The sequence below is a fragment of the Pseudonaja textilis genome, chromosome 1 (genome assembly GCF_049901715.1).
Source record: "Pseudonaja textilis isolate UNSWEBS1 chromosome 1, rPseTex1.2, whole genome shotgun sequence".
NCBI classification, from domain to species: domain Eukaryota; kingdom Metazoa; phylum Chordata; class Lepidosauria; order Squamata; family Elapidae; genus Pseudonaja; species Pseudonaja textilis.
In genome coordinates this window covers 262,648,680-262,670,451 of record NC_141990.1, presented here as the reverse complement: position 1 = coordinate 262,670,451, position 21,772 = coordinate 262,648,680, and the positions used below count along the sequence as shown (strand labels likewise).

The 21,772-nt window shown below is 40.3% G+C and overlaps 1 protein-coding gene across 2 annotated transcripts in view; it reads right to left on the bottom strand.

The window, feature by feature from the left end:
• Positions 1-21,772, bottom strand: part of LARGE2 (LARGE xylosyl- and glucuronyltransferase 2) — a 45,090-nt gene that overhangs the window by 19,859 nt on the left and 3,459 nt on the right. The window contains exon 1 of one of the 2 annotated variants that reach the window (XM_026707550.2): positions 10,170-10,435. The exons of the other annotated variant lie outside the window; for it this stretch is intronic. The gene's annotated coding sequence lies outside the window, so the exon portion shown is untranslated. Of the gene's footprint in view, positions 1-10,169; positions 10,436-21,772 lie in introns of those variants that run through there. 2 annotated transcript variants of the gene reach the window in all.

Below are 21,772 nucleotides of genomic sequence, written 5' to 3'. Positions count from 1 at the left end.
AGGAAGGACACGTGAAGTGTTACCGGCATCCTTCAACCAAAGGAGTCTTCTTCCTTAGTTCCAAAATGGATACGAGGACTTTCCACAGCCCAGGCAAACAACAGTTGCCGAGACACTTCCTTCACAAGCATTCCATATTTAGTTCTGATGAACGTGAACGTATCCCAACTCTACTGGCACCCAACACTGCTCCTTAATCTATTAAAAGACCAGATGGCTTGAGTCACTGTCTCTTTCTCTCTCATTAACTCTTCAAATAGCCAGGGTTGCTCCACGCGGAGCCTGGGCCGATGGTCATCAAGACCGATAATATGGTTCATGACTAATGACAGCAACTGACAATCACAGTTACAGGACACCAGCAAGCATCTTTTGCCCCAGCAGTCAGGCGGTAGCTGGAAAAACAGTAAAGCTACTTCCTCTTCTAACACTTTCCTGAGTTTGTGGAGAATGGCAAATTAAATCTGCAGGATGCAAACAAACTCCCAGTGAAAGGAAAGAGGGTGACGCGCACATCGGAAATTACTCTGAAGAAGTGTTTGGGATCTCGTGCTGCTGAGGGACAGCACTTCTGCTATTCATTAGATCAGACAGATTTTTTTCTCCAGCTTCCGCACCAGAAGTTCATGTAACTCTTCAAGCGCATTTTTTTTTCCTGAGCTGGTACAAAAGACTTGAAAAAAGATTCCTTGTCTTGTAAAACATCAGAGAGGTGCTTTTGAAATCTGAAAAGCTCAAGAATGCAGCTCCTTTAAGAGCAATTTAGTCACCTGTTCTGGACATAATACTGTAAGAAGCCTCATCAAAGGTCAATAACCAATATGATTAAAATGTTAAAAAAATAAAACTCATCAACGAACAGAAATGTATTTGATTGAGCTATATGCTTTTTATTTATTTACAGTCCTTATAACCTGCAGGGTCCTTGATGCTCTCTGAGCTGGGTTGTTTTCTTGCAGACATTTCATTACCAAACTAGGTAATATCATCAATGCTAGTAAAGAGTGAGGTTTGCTCTCATTTTATATACTAACTAGTGGTGATTGTGCTGTCAGTGTTGGTGGCTGTAGTTTACTGCTAGCTTGTTTGTCTGAGTTGGTAGGTCTTTGACTGGGGTATCGTTTGATTGATTGTTGGCTTAAAATCCTGTCATTCCTAGTCAATGCATAAGACCCTGCAGGTTATAAGGACTGCAAATAAATAACAAGCATAGCTCAATCAAATACATTTCTGTTCATTGATGAGTGTTAATCATGCTCATCTGAATGTTGATTGCTAGTGAGGAGGTCTTTTGGTTTCCCTTTTGAGGAAGGAACCTCAGAAACTATAAGACTGGATCATAGTTTTAAAAACTCCCATTTTTGGTAAGTCAGATATGTATTTTCTTTATATTGTTCATCAAAGATATAAACCAGCTTGTTCTAGCTACCAGCTTGTTCCCATGGCAGGCTGACAAATTTTGAATTTATATAGCTCAACATGTGATACTTTCCTTTGACTTCATTCCGAAGTCCAACTTTTGTTTTAAAAAGCACACGCCACCAGAGGAATCAATTCCATCATGCAATGATGCAGGCTAACCAAAAGAAGCAGGAATGCCAGAGGGTGCAGAAGTCAATAGCACTTTTTGTTTTATTTCTTTATCACGTGCATGTGGCTGCCCACCTCAAGAAAGGCAACTCCTTGCCCCTTAAATCAATGACTGAACTATCCATATGCTGACTTCAATTTAAATCTGTCTTAATATAGAACCACTGCGCAATTTTCACCGTGCCAGGATTAGGTTGCCAGAGCCATAGCTAACTCATGTGCTGTATCCTGGCATTAATTCCAACCCTTTGACACATTGGCATTGACCTAGCATCAGAAGTGGCACTGGCTACAAGCCAAGCCATCATCTACTGTTGCCAATTTGAAAGGGAAAAAAAAGTTAATGCTGCTTCCCATGGCTTTGTATCTGCAGGCATTATCCTCATCCTTTAAAACCAGAATTGGTAGCTGCCTCCAATAAAGATAAATAGTTACATAAAAGTAAATCTACACCTTCGTAAAATCAGGATATTGAAGTCGCATTTAGGTTCAGATCAAAAGTATTTCCATGTTTACATTTAAAAAAACAAACAAATCATTAAAAATCCAAACTTGGATGAAAAGACTGAACGTGCTTTGTTGTTTATCATAACCTTTGTATTAGCTATTGTGTTGACGTCCAAAAAAAGGGCTGTAAAATTTTGATGAATTTTGTGTATTTCAACAAGCTGGATATAAAAATAAGTTATATTTATGCTGTGATTGCACTTTGCCTCTTTATACTGTGTGCATTTGGTCTGGACAGTTCATACGAAAGTGAACAAGCCCACATGATGGTTAAAGGATCGGAGCATGGAAGCTTTCACATGGGTGACTTTGGGCACAGAGAATGAAATCTGGCTATGATGAACAACATTAGGAAAAGTGAACACGACTGTTTTGCACGAGGCAGAAAGTGTTGCGTTTCTGATGAAGCTGCTTAAGGTGCTTGTAACTCACATTGCTATACTGATGATCTACACCAGGGGTGTCCAACCTTGGCAACTTTAAGACTTGTGGACTTCAACTCCCAGAATTCCTCAGCCAGCAGAGCTGGCTGAGGAATTCTGGGAGTTGAAGTCCACAAGTCTTAAAGTTGCCAAGGTTGGACACCCCTGATCTACACAAAGAACCGAAATCTCAAAATCTATTTAAATCTCAGCCTGTTTTCAAGTTGGAGGGCTGCTTTCAATCCAGCAACCTACTGCCAGCCCTCCCCACCCCACCATCTCCCCAAGATATGCAGAGGAAAATTTTTGCATCTGCTTGAAGCCTGTGTGGCTGAAACTTGCCTGCCTGCCTGCAGCTGGATTGGAACGGGATATATATATGCTAGAGGATGGTGTAGGATTAAGGCTCCTGATGCTAATAAAAAGATCCTCCAAAAATGGGGAAGTTAAGAAAGTGACAAAGGAATTTTATTTTTCGATCACATCCAATTTTTATCTCTGGTTACACATTGAGGCTGTTTTTCTTTTGTTGTTAGGGTTTTAAAAACTTTTTAAAAAATTGTTTCTTGATAGATTGCCCACCATTATAACTGGTTGAAAGGTGGACTGCTGATATCCCGGAGGTGAGATAGTCATTTAAAAGGTCCCCTTGGGACCAGGTGCTCCAATACCTGAGCTCACTAGATGGCTTTGGATGAGCCACTTTCTTTTAGTCCAAACTACCTGAGAGCGTTTTAAGGATGAAGTAAGAGTGAGCCCATCTACATTGTTCAAATTCTTTAGGAAAACATATGTGTCTCTAAATCTCTCTTCCTGTCCCCCCCCCCACCCCCGCCTCCAGAGCACTGGTGGGAAGCTATTGTCCGTTACAACCTGTGGACTTCCACTCCCAGAATTCCTGAGCCAGCCATGCTGGTTCAGGAATTCTGGGAGTGGAAAATTAGAGGTCTTAAAGGGGCCATAGTTTCCCAAGCTGTTCTAGAGGTAGATGTCAGGCCCCAAAGCAAGAATGACGCATAGCAATTCGCCCAAGCTGAGTAGATAACATCTTGCCAGATTGAGGACTCCATTACCTGCATCTACAATATACTCTGTGAAATATTAGGGAGGGTCTGTCTTCACCCTCTTTTTCTCACACACAAAATATCTGCACTGAGTTGCCTCTTACTCTTCCGGAATGCACCCACCTCTTTTCCACATTCCATCACAGTACTAAACAAAGCAATTTCAAGGTGTGGTTGTCCCATTTAAATCCCTTCATGGCTTGGAAATCAGTTATTTTGGGGTCCGTCTTTCTGCAGTTACCCTTCCCCCATCCTATTCAATCCAGTAGGAGGGACATGGTTCAGGTGCTGTTGGATAAGGAATGTCGGCTGGCAGGACCCAGAAGAAATATCTGGGTATTTATCTTAACTCTTTTGAACATCATCCCTTTGGAGATCAGGTTCACCCCTGTGCCTGCTGGCCTTCCATAAGGTCTTGAAAACTTGATTTTGCGCTTCAGCCTGAGGTCCTGGCTGTGTGACAGAGCCCACCTCCTGGTTGTCTTGATAGTTATTTGGTGATGCCTGGGTTTATTTTTTATATTCTATATTTTCTATATATTTCTTTATTGTATTATAAGCCATCTACAGTCCCATATGTGAGAAAAATCAAATAAATAAACTACTGAGAGTCGCAAAACTTATGCCTGGTCACAAATGATCAATGCAGTGCTTAGGCGCCAAGGAGGTGCAGTTAACTCTCAACTCAGCTTACTTCACACAATTATTGTTGTGGGATAAAAATGGAAACTTCCCTGAGTGCTGCTCTTGGAAGAAAGGTGAAATAGAACTAAAATACATAAATAATGCTACAATAGGTGTTGTGGCTCCGGGCTTGGATTCAGCTCCTGTGATTGATATGAGTTCAAGTGAAGAGGTTATGGCAGAACAATATGAACCGGCCTGGCTTACTGATTGGACTGATAACCAGGATGAGGAGATGGACGTGACAAAGGACGACAGACCTGATGTATTAGAATTGTCAGGACCTTTGACCTCCTCTGGTTCCTTATCTGATCAACAGCCGGGAATGGCTGACAGGGAAGTTTTGAGAGTCTTCTAGTGGAGATGAGAACTTGGAAAATTTGTGGTTAAATGTAAAAAATAGAAGACGGTTGAGAAGGCAAAATCAGCTGGAGCGAATGAGAAGGGCAAGTCAGTAAATTAGCACGTTGCCTTAATGAGTATAAAAGGACACAGCTGGGCTGGTACATTTCGCCAGGAACAAAATAACTATTTGAGTGAAGACGTTACAGCAAAGAGCTCTGAGGCTTAAGATTTATTGCCAGGACTGGTTTGCCGGACAGAGTAAAGATTTATGCTGTGGTTTCTGCCAGCCGTTATCTTGTAAGACTTCTTTCCGTTTGATTTAATTGTGAAACGGCTGCTTTCTGTTTTGTTCGTTTGAATTTCGAAGGGGAGTCATAACAAATAGGTAATATACTTAATATCTGTTTTGGCTAAGTAACTAATGATGGTTTATACATTAACCACACTTTTCTATTTTAAAACACACATGAGCTACATCATGATTTCTGCTGAAAAAGAAAGAAACCAGTAATCTCTGAGTATCCAGGCAGGCACGAAATACTTGTATCTTACCATACTTCAAGAAGTGGGGTTGTTTTTCTTCCTCCTCCTGAATCCATTTTCATCTTGTGCACCATGGCTTCCTGCTGCTTGCTTAAAAGCAGGGATTATCTGGTTTTTTTTTTAATTATTACCACTGGCCTGTCTATCACTCTTTTCACTTCCCAGATGAAGAGAAAATTAAAGCTTTAAATAAGTAACCATACTTTTCCAAATCATCCATGAAGTAGAAATGTAGGGAACGGTCCCCAAATCCCCAACTGTTAACATAGAAATTCATTTAGAGTACATAGTCTACGACCTGTGTTTTATTATGATTTGGAATGAATGTTTCCCATATTTTCAGTTGGTTATATCTGATTTCTTTCCCTCACAACTAAACTGGTGTTAGAAAAGCAGGAATTTCTTGTGTACTATTTCTAGTTTAATGCCCCACTGTTTCACAGAACAAATCCTTACGCCTTCAGCTTGTAGTAATTTATTGGATTCTTAGTGACCAAAGGTAATTTTCAGCTAGATCAAAGCTCCATTCAGACTAATGTGTCACTAGCTAAACCAAGTGGAAAGCATATTATGAATGTCGGTTCCTTAATTTTCCTGCTTGCTACAATGTGAAGGCTTCGGTGTCCCTTCCTTCTTATTTATATAGTGCCATTTTCTAAGAAACTCAGGTGATCTCTTGGGATTCCATTTTGTATTTTACTGGCACCGATATATCCCGCACAAAGGAACTGAGAAAGCCTCTGCAATGCTCTGAGGGGAAAAGGAGAAGAAACTAATAATTAAAGGATATACCTAAATTGCCTTAACTCTCTGGAGAGACAACTGTAAGAACCCTGTATTTTTAAAAAAGAAGAATTAAATCTACATTTTTGATGCATGGGGCATGTTACTGCAGCTCCGGAAGTTGCCTGAAGATCAAAAGCAAGAAAAGTATATTGGAAAGGAGATCATCTCCCATAAGCAACAATTCCCTCAGACCCATGGGTTCCATAGATTTCTAGATTCCTTCTTCTTTGACCAGTTCATTCATTCTCCCCGCTTCTTTATCTGCAGAGGGATGAAGGCCCTTCTCTCTTTTGAATACCAAGCATCTTAAAATCTCAATTATCACCCTATGGAAATAAGATGAGACTACTTTTTCTTCTCTGCAAGGATCAAAACTGTTATTATTCAGGAAAACCCCAGTGTTCCTTAGAAGCTTCTCCAGGGCTCATGAAATTAAGACCAAATCTCTCTCTCTCAAAAAAATTGCCTATTGTAATTTTTTGTAAAATGCTGGTGTGTTCACCTATCAAACTATGATTTGCTTTTAACTAACCAGATTAGTCCTACAGATAAGCAGGATATTAGAACTTTATCTTGTTTTGTTTTCAAACTTTTCTACCCTTAGTAATCAGAAATTAGAGAAAAAGCTTGAGAATCAATGCCTGTTGTGTTGCTTTTGTCTTGAGCCACTGTGGCTTGAGCAAAACACAAAAATAAACAAGGACTAAGCCAGAATTTGAACATAAACCAGGTTACTAGGCAGAATTTGGACTTAAACCAGATTACTAGCCAGAATTTTGACATAAATCAGCCATTAGGATGGCTGGTGAGATTGAATCTCACCAGGCTCAAGGTTGACTCAACCTTCCATCCTTCCGACCTCAGTAAAATGAGAACTCAGATTGTTGGGGGCAATATGCTGACTCTGTAAACTGCTTAGAGAGGGCTGTATAAGCACTGTGAAGCTGTAGATAAGTCTAAGTGGTATTGCTATTGCTATGGACTAATATTTTTATCTCACCTTAATGACCAAGATAAAGACAATATCAGATACTACTTAATGAATGCCCTTAGCTTTGATTACTACCATCTAGATATGCCTTTAACAAGAAAGAAGAGCAAAAATTAATGCAAGAACCTCCTTCAGAAGCTTCTCCCCACCCCAAAAGGAGATGTGTATCCATTGAACATGGCACTCAAAATGAAAACTTTCCAAAAGGAGAGCAAAGGATTTTTCATACCAGCTTTTTCTGACCTGGATCCTCCCTAAAGTAGGATTTCAATTTACTTAGTCATTGCTAAGGACTTGAAAAATTGGGAATAACATTTGAACGGCACCTACATCAGAAGGTCTGCTCTGTTTTCACTGTAGTGGGTCAGTTTTCCCATAAAAAGTAAGCCATAGGAGGAGAAAGTTAACACAAACAGAAAAATCTGAATAGAAAACCACTGCTGAATTAACTCTCATGTAAATTCTGAACAACTGCTAGAAAACTGGGAATCCTGCCTGTGTTCTGCATAACAGCTGGAGGCCATGCAGCAGCCTCTGTGAGAAGGGTGGGACTATTGACCTCTCTTCCATTCTGAGTACTTGGGCCTCTTATTGCAAAGATCTTTCCATGAATCTGTAGCAGAGGAGGGGAAAAGTAAAGAAAAAACATGGCCCGTGGCCCTGGAAACTTCTTTCCACTGGGAATAAATAAAATCTGCAGCCATTGCTTTCTCCCACATTCACTAATTTTAAAAAAGTTCTTCAAGTTCTTTCCACTCTATTTATGGAGGAATTTGCTAGTATAACTTATTTTAAAATGAGGCTGTTTTCTTTCCAAGTCTTTATAATGATTCTTTGATAAGGAACATTGCAGAGCGGCTGCTCAATCAAGTAGGGAAGCCCATCCCACAGCAAATATCTTACGTGTAACAAATGTAACACGTGGATTAAACTGGCTTGCAAAGTTTACAGGATACTCATATAAGCCAAACAAATGGAAAGCAAAAAAAGCTTTTCTGTAGCACTGCCTTGGATTTAGATCAAGTCACAAATGTATTTTCTTCACTTATTTCAGAATAGCAGTTTCTGACACACAAAACAGCTGAGACAAGCTACTTCCACTCCCCATCCAACCTTTTCAGCTGCTGATTTTTCCCTTACCATATAACTATTTGAAGCATTGTTTTCCTGATCTTGCCTGTGTTACACAACATGATAGCCAAACATCATCTGATGAATTAAGCTACAGCCTGTGAAAGCTTGCTTTCTTCTACTGGTGTCTGTCTGCCTGTCTGCCCATCCATCTATCCATCACCTATCCACATTTTGGAATTGCTCATCTGCCTCACAGAGGGACTCTGGACAGGTAGTCCATTAAAATATTCACACATATAGTAAAGTTAAAATTTAAAAAGAGGTAAGGGTGATTAAAACAATGTTAAAAAAATTAATTAAAAGGCAAAGGGAGGGCTTTCGGGGTGTTAATCCGCCCCAGACCTGCGTGCTCTTTCTGTGTTCCCCAAGCTAGGCTGCAGAGCCATACTTTCACATCTTTTACCTTATGTCTTTTCAATCAAATTTGTTAATATGACAAAGTGCTACCAGACTCTTCCTGTTTTTAAATGGATCACAGTAAGCTTATAGATAACACTGGGAAAGTCGTGCTTATCAGTGCAGACAATAGTGGACAAAAATCCATCTTATTTCCAGCAGCCCTCTAAAAGGTGTTGGGCAATAAAATCTCAACCTTTGCAGTGAGTGTCTGTCTAAAGGGCAGATTGTGAAAGCCTGATTTAAAAGGGAAAAGGAGAAAGGAAAGAGGAAAAGCAAGCTAATTCAGTCGCCTCCTTTTAAATGGATTTTCTAATGAACTGGAAACAATTTAGAACAAACAGGAGTGGGGCTGTCAACAAAGCATTATGCTACAGGTCACATTCCCATTATCTCCCACGTTGAAAGAAAATTCTGCTTGTTGCCAGATGTTTTCTTGATAAAACCCAAAACATTCACAGGGCTTATCAGAGAGACTTTTCAAGGAACCCTCCTGGATAGCGCAGGGTAAAGGAGGCTACATCTTTTAGAAATCCAACTTTCACTTTCAGGGGCCACCTGACTGACCACCTCCTGAGCTTGGAGCTAAGTAGGATCAAATCTAGTTAGTGCTTGGATGGATGGCTGTCAGGAAATCCCAGAGATGTAGATTAGTTTGGGGAGTTGGGGCAGGGGGAGGGGAAGGACAGCATAAAGAAGACAATGCACACCAGTTATATACTGTTGCAAAAATAAAGGCTACCCAGATGTTTCCATGAAAGGAACAAGAGAGGAGCTTAACTGAAGAAAAGTTTACCTTCCCCCTCCTGCACAGTTCCAGAATTAAGAAATGCCCTCCCTTGGGAAATGCATTTAGCCTCCACTTTCTTTTAGAAAATGATTTTAATAAGCATTTTATTTAAAAAAAACATATTTTAAAAAATATAATGTGTTTTTAGGGTCCTACTTATTTTTGTTTCTTGTTATTTTGAGCTGAATTTTATAATATACCATATAAATTTAACAATTTGATTTTTTTTTAAAAAAAAGAACCTGATGCCTATCTTTAGCTACCCAAATCCTGTTTTTTGGAAGGAAAAATAGGTCATATCTCTAATAAATGAATAATGCGGGAATTGGGGGTCTTGTTTTTGTGTTTCGGTGGCCGTATGTTTCGGTCCTCAACCAAAGATGGCCTTAGGCCAGCCGGCAGGTCTCCCTCTATTTTAGTGCGGCTCCAGATGCCCGATCTTAAGTTTAAGAGAGCCATCGGCTCCCCTCCCCGCAAGGCTGAAAAGTCCTCAGTCGGTCGTCCCCAGAACTAGGTCTCTACGTGTCCTTCACGGGCTAATACATGTTAGCCGTTCAGACAGAGGCAAGGTATTTGTCACGCGTTCCGAGAGCTTTTTTTTTCCCCCAGCAAAAACAAAGGCAAGAAAGTTTATTTCGCCTTGGGGACGCATCGAAATCTCGACCGCGGCTTCGGCAGACTGGCAAAGAAACCATTCGAGAATAGCTCTGCTAAATCGGGCCTCCGCAGATAGGGACGAGGGAACCATGCGCTCCCGGAATCGCGCAAAGCAACTGCGAGCAACCAGCCTGCAACTGCCTAAACGCGGATCGGGGGTGGGGGGGAACGGACAGGAGCCGCCAATTCACAGGACCTTTCCTGGACCTCCCCCTCCTTCTTCTCCCCCCCCCCCCAAAAAAGCCCTCTTCTTCACACACCTGCTGCTAGCCGCGGTCCGGGCGGCCTTGCGTGCCTCCTCTGAACTTTGCGCGAAGCCGACACCGCAACAGGAGCTTGCAGCCTGGTCTGAGATCTCTTCTCCCGATCTTTGGGATCGAGGCGCAACCGTATTTGCTAGCGCCGGGATCTCCGGAAGGAGGACAAAGAAAGACGAAGACAGACGACGTTACCCTCGCTTGCTATCGGCTCAAAGGACGCCGAGTCCTTTGCCAATCGGCCGGGGCAAAAGACCTCCGTCTGTCCCGCCCCTTATGTATACCACGTTCCCTCCCACATCTACCTTGACTCCGTGCCTTTCCTTCCTACGAAACGGGCTTTCTCCTCGGAGCGCCGGATGCCCTTTCCCAAAGGCGAGGAAGAGTGCTGGGCAATGGTGTATTAACCATTAAGCAGATTAAGCCCGTGCTTAGGGCACCAGGCCCAAGGGGGCCACCACAAAGCTGAGAAAGAAAGAAAAAAACCCAATAAAGATTTGTAAAAAAAAATCTTGTATGTGGGGGGCACCAAGATTTGACAGTACTTAGGGCACCAGTGAGCCTTAATCCGCCACTGGTGCTTGCCACCCCTCAACCTCCAGAAGGCCAACGCGGCCCTGGAAAGAAGGGGGTTACGTAGTCCCAGAAGCGGACAGGTTTGCCCTTAGATAACAGATAATCAGAGTTGGAAGGGACCTTGTAGAAACCCTACACCATTTCTGACAAATGGCAGTCCAATCTCTTCTTGAAAGTCTCAAGTGATGGCGCTCCCACAACTTCTGAGGGCAACTTCTGTTCCATTGGTCGATTCACTGTCAGAAAGTTTCTCCTTATTTCCAGGTTAAATCTCTCCTTGTTCAGTTTCCATCCATTATTCCTTGCCTGGCCTACAGGAGCTTTAGAAAATAGTTTGGTCCCTTCCTCTCTGTGGCAGCCCCTCAAATATTGGAAGACCGCTATCATGTCTCCCCTGGTCCTTCTCTTTACTAGACTTAGACTAGCCAAGCCCAGTTCCTGTAACCATTAATTAATTGGGTTTAGCCTTCCTTGGGGTCCTGGTGCGGCTCCTCCTAAACCCGGGAGCCCACCCCCGTGTAGCTTTCCACCCCACAGCTCCTTCCACCGGAGGGCTTTTGAAAGCTTCAAGGACACACGCTCCGGATTATCAGTTTCTTCTCACCACTTCGGAATGCATGTGTACTTTCCCCTCCAGGGCGTGATGGTAAAAATGGATACAATTCCCTGCATGTTTATTAGTTTGTAAACCCCATGGAGTTCTGTGAGATTGAGATTAAAGTCTGGAGAAAGGGAGGAAAGCAAGAGGCAGAAGTGGCCCCCTAATCAGGAGGGGCTAGGTTGAAAAAGGACTTAGCAAGAGGCCTAGCAGCCTGCTGGAATGCCAATTATGCAGAGGCTGCTTGTACCTGCAGCTGCGTCCCTCCTCAAGGCCCCTGAAGAGAGAGGCTCCCAGGGATTCCCAAAGACACAGGCAACAGTTTTGGAAGTGTGCTAGAGAAGCAAGTCAATGTGAGCACCTTTCCTGATTGGGCAAGTGCAGGCCAGCCTGCTTTATTCTTCCATCCCCGCCAGGCACATCTGGGCTTGCGCATGTGCACGCATTTGGTAGGCAGAAAATCTGCCCTGAAGCCACATTTTTTTTCCCCACTGCAAAATTAGGAGAGATCCTTTGGGAATGACAGCTAATTCCCTCTTGCACTTCCTTCTCTCTAACGGCTATAAAGGGTGGGGTGGCTTCCCAGCAAAACCGTGCCAGTCTTTTCTACAGTTATTGCTTTAAGAAAGTCTTTTTCTGGAGCAGGGTATCTATTTTAAGAAAGCCCCAATGAAGCTTTGGGTACAACTGTGTTTTTGATTAAACGTGGGAACCTGAAAGGAGTTGAAAACTGTATTAGCCTTGCAGTATCAGAGGGTCTTTAATAGTCCACTGATGGATTCCCACCAATACTGTAATAATAATTTCACACTGGCTTCTCAATAGTTGCTATCCAGTGTCCTACTGCTTCTGGAGTTCATAGTTCATGGCTTGTGATGTTGTTCTCCATGGATGTGTTCAATCCCACTTTTAAAATTGCCTTGCATTACTGGCCAGAACATCTTCAAAACTGAATGTGTACCTGAACTATGCATTGTTTTATCTATCTGGAAACTTCCTCAACTCAGTTTTGTAACAAACAAATTCCATATGTAGCAAACCATACAACTGTCTTTATAGTTGCCAAAAGTAAAAGTTCACTTAAAGTTAACAACACATACACATACACACTTAACTGAGTAAGAGAGGCCTGACTCATGTTTTCACTTCTGCATAATGTTATTCTCCCCTATCACGTCCCCACATATTGACCACATCTTGTGCTCATAACTTTTCCACCTGAGAGATAGTTCTACCGTGCCAATCACTTTGTTCAACCATAATTTGCATTTAATCTAACGAAGCTTTATTTTTTGAGTAACAGCATTTGAAGTACATGAAAACACTGAGATGTTGACATCTTTCTATTCCTAAGTACCACAATATGTGCAATTTACTTTTTCCAGATAGCCGTCTTATATTTGACCAGTGATTTCATTAAGAAATCTACTACAGTGTCCATTAGTTTCTTAATCACTCTCAGCTAAAACCACAGGAAGGGAGAGGGAAGGAAAGGGAGAGAGTTATGCCTTTTTACCAACTTGATGTTACATTAATTTATGTTGTCAATATAGCAATAGCACTTAGACTTATATACCATTTTACAGTGCTTTCTTTACAGTCCTCTCTAAGAGGTTTACAGAGTCACATTGTAATACCAATTCCCTCAATCTGAAAAATCACAGCTCTTCAGTGTCCCTTTTTGTTTTAATTTGAAATGCTACCTTGTCAGCTAGTCATTTCTCTTCTCATCTGAAACTCCTGACCAAGGCTAACCTTTTATGTCCCTTAACTGTCTAATCTGTTTCTCCAAACTTTTTGCGGTTTGTCGGTTATTGATCAAGAAGGCACAATTTCTTAGTTTTATGATATTTGGTATTGCTTGACTATTATTGCTCATTTTCATTTTTTTATTCTTGTATTTATTAATATTAAGGAGATAAAATTCTACTTTAGAAAGAAACGGAGGCTTGGGATCATCTTTGGCACATAAAAAGCAATAGAAGGCCGGAGAAGCTACAAGCCCAACTGCTGTGCAGTAAACAACGGCTGTCATACCAATGGTAAAATACAACAGGCAGCAGAACTGAGGTTTGTTCATAGAAGAAAAGATGGAAAGCATCTCCCCATTTGTTCCAAACAACTGGCCCAACCCTATTGAAATATTTCAGCTACCAAAAACAGAGTATCATTACAGGCCAATTCTCCACCTACCTATTATTTAGATCTTCTATGGGGGTGGGGGGTGGGGAGTGCAGATAGAGGACTAAAAAGACAAACAACATCACACAATAGAACTTTTTCCTTCATTATCAGTTTTATTCTATATTGAAGACATTTAGCTCTATTCTGCATACAATTCTATAATATCACACTGAAATATCTTTATGTCCATATTCCAGAAAAAATATGTCTGACACCCCCACATACCCCCCAGAAATTAGTGGATTACGATGGAAAACCCTGAATAGGATTAAGTGCCTTGCATGTTATCTGTTTCTGTTTAAATGGGGCAGAGTTGCTTGCCTCCCTAAAGATCCCTGAATGTGACTATGGTGCTCCTCATTAGATCATATAGTGACTGTTTGCCACTGGAGAGCTTATACAGGAGGAAAAGCAGATTTTTTCCAACCAACAAATACGTCCCAGATATTAATATATAGAACATTTATTCCATTTGCATGAACCCACATATTTTAAATTGTAATCTGTAACTTACATAGAACTTGATTTCCTCATACCTTACAAAATTGACTATATATTTCTATTACACCATATATATTTTTACTACTTTTAATCATGTACTTTATGCCATATGCTTAATAAATAAATAAATCAGAGGTGCGTGCTTATGATCTGACTTCCGTTTTTCTTTGCTTTACAAACCTGTGAAGGCCAGTTACTTTTTCATCATTGTAACTGCGGTCATGAGGCAGTTGCTAAGTAAGGACTATTTATACTATCTTTTTTTTCTTCAGGACTTTTCATTTCCTGATGCTACAGATAAAACAGAAAAACTGTATGATCTAGACCTGGAGGTAGGAAGTGAACAGCCCAGATAAAGGAGGCCTATGTTTCCCCAACCCTGTATTTTTAATTTGGACATAATTGGACATAAGAAAAGAACCTTTCTCCTCCCTTACAAGAAGACTTAATCTTTCCCTTCATTTTTCCTGGCTTTGAGCAATGTTCCTCAGCATTTCCTTGCTTGCTCTGGACAAAGATTGGTAGCAATTTGATTAAGGTTTCCTATTCTTTGTTAACCAGTTTACCATGAGAAGGATGTAAATCAGTTCCTTCTATCTTGCCTCTCTAAAGCTAATGTCCTCTTATATCGTGTACTTTATATATTCTTCTGACAATAGCTAGCCAAAGAAAATACATGACTTTCTGTCACTTTTTAAAAATTGTATCTTCAGTTTGTCCTTATCTATTATGTTGCATTCTGCTCTGTTTGCATATCCAGAACTGTACTGTTTGAAGCATTCACTTCCGTAAAACATTTTGATTAACCCCAATTCTTTGTCAAATCAAGCCAGTAAAACTCAACAACCAACAGCACCTAACCAAACTCAACTGATCTTGGAATAAAAGCAGGCTTATATGTGGTTAATACCAGGATTGATTTATTTATTGGGGGGACCATCTGGAAATAGACAGGGAAGTTTTTAAAAAATCCACAGGAGGACAATGACGGAAAACTTACTTGTCTTTAGGGAGACCTTACTTTTTATTTGTCACATTAGATAACACCAATCAGTTGTCCTCTGTTGCCTTAACATAAAATGTATTTTCATTGAGGAACTAGAAGTTTTCCGGTAGCACATGAATAGCTGTTGGTTAGAGATATTTTAGCTCTGGATTTCCTTTACAGGAGAGTTTAAATGATAATGATCTACAAGATTCTTCCTTTCAAGTCTTCAGCCTAGAATATGGGATCATCTATGGAAACCTTCCTCAACATAGTGATCCACAGAGGTTTCAGACCAAGTCATGGGAATTGTCGTTCACCATGTTTGGATGGTACTAGAATAAGAAAGCTAGATCTTTTCTTGCTACAATAACCTCTTCATCCTCTCTGCAGAGAAAGAACCACACTTATATTTTATCTGTGAATGCGGAGCTAAAATTCATCAAGTTACTTATGATGCAAATGACAGGGCTCAATTTATGTCATTGCACGACCCCAAATGAAACTAAATCCATTGTTAGTTACAGGACATAATTATTTTTACAGTTGATACCTATGTCATAAAAACAATGGAAGGACATTATCCATCAGTCCAACTTTCTTTGCTGATTATTTCTTTTTTTTTTTCTATATTTGAGCCTAAGGGAATTTTTATTTGCCTAAAACATTGTTTCACATGGGAGACCAAGAGGAAATCTCAGAGCGGTATGTTAAATCAGAAAACTGAAAAAAAAAAAAAAAAGAACACGAGGGAGGGAGAGACTGGGAGGGAGGGAAGAATAGAGAGGCAGTGCATTTCCTTATCGTTGCCAAAAATTACATGGACATATTCAGAAAGTGTCTCGGTGTCTAGCTTAACTTGAAGGATTAAACTAATAAAACCCATAGAGAATACAGCATTTAGCTGTTCCACTTTTCTTTAAGTAAAAAAGCAGCTATTCAGAGAGATGATAAAGCAGGACAAAAATCCAGAGTGGCATTAGGCCCCTGTGCAATGACTTGGCAGTTCCTTTATTCTCACCCAGACTGAACACAGCAATGGCTCCCTTTATTTGGTGGCCAGGTCCTGCGACCTCCTTCATTTCCACTCTGAGGACCCAGCCCCCTCATGCAAATGATATTTTAAATGCAAACTAAAAGTTTTCAATGGGAGAGAGGCATACACACACATAAATTTGCTGAGAACATGTAACGTAAACTCAGACATAAAATCCATGAAGCCTAAATAAACAATCTCTACAGGTAGTCCTCATTTACTAACCAACAATCCGGACTGGCAACTCTGTCACTAAAAGCCACAGTTGTAAAATGAAATGTCACAGGAGCGTGAAGGATGCCATTTCCACTGCAGTTGTTAAGCAAATCACTGTAAGTCATTACGTGAGACATAAATCTACCTTCATTTGCAATAGCGGTTCTACATAAAACAATCAAATCAAAGGAGCGGTATGTAGCTGTACCATCTAACTTTTAGCTCTGCTCAAGACCTAGTATTCCTCTGCATCATGCATACATTGTTCCCACGAAGATGATGGGTTTTAGTCAGGCCTCTATGCAAGTCATTGATCTGCATGGGCACACTTGGCAGGCATGGCTTTCCCCATTATTCTGGGTTAATGGGTAAACTGGCAAGAAGGGAGACCAGGGCTTTTGTAAAGCTATCTGATATTGTTGAGGCTCTGTTGATGTCACTCTCTTTCAGGATCTCTCCTGCACATATATAAGTTTGTGTCTTCCACTATGTCTAGTTCCTTTACCCTTCAATCATTCTTTCTGCCTTCAGGGAAAAACAAACAAACCTTATACTCTTTAGGAAGATGACCTCAAATAGCTCACTTAAAAAAAAGAAAAAAGGATCCTAGGCTCCAATTACACAAACATACAGCAGTGACATTCCAAAATGCTGCTAAGGGTGGGAATTTTGTTTGGGGGAAGTGATCTGAAAGGCGCTAGGACAATTGTTTAAATAGCCCAAACCTGGGGCTGTTCACTCCTTAAGCAATAATACAGAGATGTCGCCTTGGAATGCAGTGTTCCAAGCTGTGAAGAGATTGTGCTGATAACCTGATACCCAGGCAAAGACAGATAGCAGGCACAGTTGGCGTTTCTTTCCATGTGTAATGGCACAAATACACCATGTAGCAAATGCCACCCACACACCACAGATCCTCACTGGGAAGAGTTATTTCTGGTCCTGTAGTATCCTAGCAATTCACAAGACTCTTCTTTGGTCTAAAGAGAAGCAACACGCTAAAAATAGAGAAATCTCTATGAAGATAGGTAACTGAAACAATTTGCACTGCCCAACTTGTTCTCCATTTCGTTCTATACCAAGAATATCAGATGTTTCCGATATATGCATTTGTAAGTCTTTCCCTCTTTGTACCCATCTATGTATGTATGCAGGTTTGCATGTATGAATGTACGGTATGTATGTATGTTTACAACAAATTTGAAAATTAAAAAACAGCCTTTTATGGAATTAGGTTCCTCATATCTAAAACATGGCACTATCCTCATAGCCCACGCTCCCAACCACACATGTATGTAGAAACATACGTACAAAATTGTTGTGAGCCTCTGGGGTCAAACAGACAAAAAAATGCAATATAATGATTAAGAAAGTTTATGCCTGTAAATAAGTCATTGAAACATATTGGAGAAAAGGTCATATTTTTAACTATATCCTTATATATATTTTACCATATTTCCTAATGGAGTATTTCCTTTGTACGGCTGCTCCAATATCACACTTTTTAATGTCAGTGTCACACTTTTCAGTGTCTTCCCTCTCCCATGCAAAATATAATGAGGAGGATGTTTTCCTTGAATCTCACTGAGATCAGCATGAGTTCCCCTCTGCAGACGTTTCTGGTATAAGCAAAAGCTGAACCACCATGCTATATTCTGGCAATCCTTTGGCATTTTGGGGGCACTCCAAGTGAGACTTCCAAATTGAAAGACTGCGGCACAGAAAGTAATTGCTCAATCCCTTATCTAATTATGATTTTGCCCGTGATCTTGTTGGTGAGTATTTCATACAATGAACAAAAAAAATCAACAGAATTCTGCACTTACCTGTTATTTGCTGATAAGAGAGAAGGATATTTCTAGTGCTGGCAGCAGGAGAATAATACAGCAACCTCAGACCATACTCTAATGAAATGCTAAAATTAGTGGCAATTCAAAATACATTAGGGAACCTTGGGCTTTAGTGTGTTTACCATCAGGGGATAAACAACAATAATTGTATTCTGCGTTTCTTGCTCCAGTCAATAACAATTCTAACTGAATAAACGGGATAATCTTGTGCCTCAAGATAGTAATTCGGTTTAAAGGCCAGCACCAAGAGCTTTCTTCAGCAATTTTCAGAGACTTACTAGAACATTACAACCTAAGCTGAAACCATGTCACTAAAGGAACCCAGCATCTAAAGAAGATATTGCCCCTGGTTTTAACCTCTCTCTTTTTTCTTCAATTCTGCAATAATAAAGGGATCAAAATGTCTTCAACAACTTTCTCTCTCCTGGATCAATCTTCCTCTTAGGCACTTTTCTTCCTGCCATTCCTTTTGTTTCAAAGTTCAATAGACAGGGGGGAAAAAAAAGGAAAGGTCTTGACAAATCCCCATCAAGGCTCACAGAAAGAAGCAAGGGGCGGGGGGGGGGGGGACAGGATGCCTGCAGCAAACATGCCAGGTCTTGCACTAATGAGAGGTAAAGAGGCACCTAAGAAAAAACAGGCAACCACAATTTTAAAAGAAGGGCTGAGAGAGAAGGCATTATTCACTCACAGCAGAATGAAAAACTGCAGAACCAGAATTTCCCATTCAAAAACCTGGGAAATACCAAATCCTCCCCAGATCAGAACTGAGCTCCTAATTCTTTTATCCCAGGGGAGGCAACCAAGAAGTCAAGAACTGATAACATCTGGCTACTGGAATTTGCAGCTGAAAGGCTTTTGTGCCCTTTACAATAGCTAGGCAAGTAAGCACACATATAAGAGGGTTTGGAATTAGAGGCTCCTCTTCCCCAATGTTGCCAAATTCCCACCCCCAAATTTTTTGAAGCTGTCTCACTCACTGTTTATGACCAGATCCAACTCTGCTAGATTTTTTACATTTTACATCTCCCCCAAATGTGTTACTTTGGGGATGAAGTCATTTCATTGCAACTAGCTTTGATTAGTGAAATTCAAAGCTTTAATAATAATTAAAGAAACAGGTACTACAAAGTCAAGGATGCCCATCTTTACTTCAGATAAGGATCACAATCTTCCTACAGAGAAATGCGGAATATACCAATAGCCTATCAGGCAGAGAAGGAGCTTTCTTAGAAAAGCTCCTTTCCAGTATTTCCATCCAACTTTTCTTTCTGAAATACATTTTCACAACCTAATGCCCTGTTATTTTACTGAATAGTGTCCTCCAATCCCCAGCTACTGGTAGTAGGGATGTGCATTTTGAATGTGTTTCTAAAGAGCTCACACAATTTAATTGGCTTGAATTTTTATTCATTGCCATACAGGAGGGATAACAACTTTCAAATAGTCCAGTAAATTGTATACAATGGGGAAACCAGTCAGCTCTTGGTATTGCAATGAATTGCTTCTGAAAAAGTTAGTAGGGAAGTAACTGAAAATAAGAGTATATTTCCCATTCTGAGTGTTATTCAACACTTACAGGAGCAGGCTAGCATTCCTGTAATAGCAGCAGGCAAACAAGACAACTGATTTTGCTATATCACTTAAACCATCTAACCATAACTCAAAAGCTGTATTGAAAACCTGCAAAATACTTAAATTTGTAATTCACATTTTTGTCAGATTTATCAGTATAGAAAAGAGCTTTCAGAAATATTTTGTTCTTTAACACAAGTGAAAATGTAAGTGAAGTAAAATATTTAAAGTATGTAGTAAAAATTTCTTAAATCTCCTTGTGTAATTCAGAAGTCTAGTGCTTAGTCTCAGAATAATTTTATCCATTCATCTGCAGAAGCTTCTAATTTTTGTTCAAGAAGGATTCATAAAATTTAAGAAAGTTTATCAATGTTTTTGTTAATAAACTCAACAATTATTCCAGCTATCGTTATGCAATTCCATAATTTCCAAAAACCTTCAGAACCACCATGCAAAATTATTTGTTTCACAAATCCTCTGAATCATTTATACTGTAGTATGGCTGGTATATGGATTAAACCTTGCAACTGACTTAAGGATCCCATCTCAGTTTAGCTGCAGGAATTAAAAAGATGACATGCAATCTGTCAAATTGAAATAAATAGCTATTGGCTTCTGGAATGCCAAATAATTGCTCCATTTGCCTGAAAACTGCCAGAACAGCAAAACTTATCTATAATTCACATGCTTTTTCAGAATAATTTGGCATTTTGGATCTTAAAAGAAACAGAAGGAAACTAATCACTACTGCTTCTTTTTGGGTCAAGAATATAAATTAAGCAGTGAAGGAAAGGGGGCGGGTATGAATGATGGAAGGTCCCTACGAGGTCTGCAGAGCAACCAAAAGGGCAGAGATGGGAGATGGGGAGATAGGTGAATGGGAGTTGAAGTCCCCCCAGGTGGCCAGATTTTGATCTGTGGGAACCGGGTCCAGCAACCATTTAGCACGGCTGTAACTTTGAACAGTCATTGAATGAATGGTTGTTAATTAAGTGCTTGTAGCCTAACAATAGAACTAGGAGACCAACCTGAACAATATCTTCCATTTTGGGATCCCCAATTGGGCTTATGCATTATGGGGCCCAGTCTGGTTGATTACCGGCGAAACAGTGCCAGAAATCACTCAGGGATGGGGGAGAATCAGGGAATTTAAGGGATCCATGCATGGCCAGTGGATGGCAGGGGTGGGAGTGGGAAGAGTACAAATACAAGCTTTTCTTTCATCATCCATTTAGGCCATTTTTACTTTAAACTACTGGCATAAATGACTGGCATTTGGATGGGAAAGGTATGTTGACCTTTCTTTTTAATTGTCAGTTCTTTGAAACAGACCTTTAGGTTTCTCCATGTCTAATCTCATGTGTTAGTAAAATTAAGCCCATACACCCTGCAGCAGTCGCTAATTCATCATTACGAGCCAATTCTACACCCCCACAAATAAGAGGTTGGGAGGAAGAATTCACCATGGTAGTAGTATCTACTTCTACACCCTCTCCAAGGTAAAGTTTTAATATTTCACATAAATCTTTTTTTCTGAATTATCAGCATCAGCCCATTATAAGCAGACATGGGTAGATGTTTACTATCACATTAGCTGCAACCTCACAGATATTAACAAAAAGAATGTAGCCCTCAGGTCCAGCTTTCTAGTAAATTGCCCACGGCAGTCCTATTCAGCAAGATAAATTGCAGCTGTGTTACAGAGTTGCTGACAACAGAACAAGTTGCATTAATGGAAAGAACCTTCACCTGTAACTGCAGAGTCATCTTGGGCTTGGAAATGTCAACTCTTGTGCATTACCATTGATTACATAATTTCTGAAATGATTGAAAGCTTCTGTAACCAGTACTTGTGGGGCACATGGCCTACGGAAGTATGAGATATACTTCAGGGATATGCATAGCAATTTGACCGTCCTCATTTTTGACATTCTGTAAACAATCTTCATAAAAAACATCAGACTACTAATAAGACACCCCTTCTTTGTTTCCCTGTTCTGTACTGCAGGCCCCACAGAGTTATTTCCCAGTTAGTTGAAAACCAAAAGCAAATCAAGCCAGATCCTACTATTTAAATCTATTGCC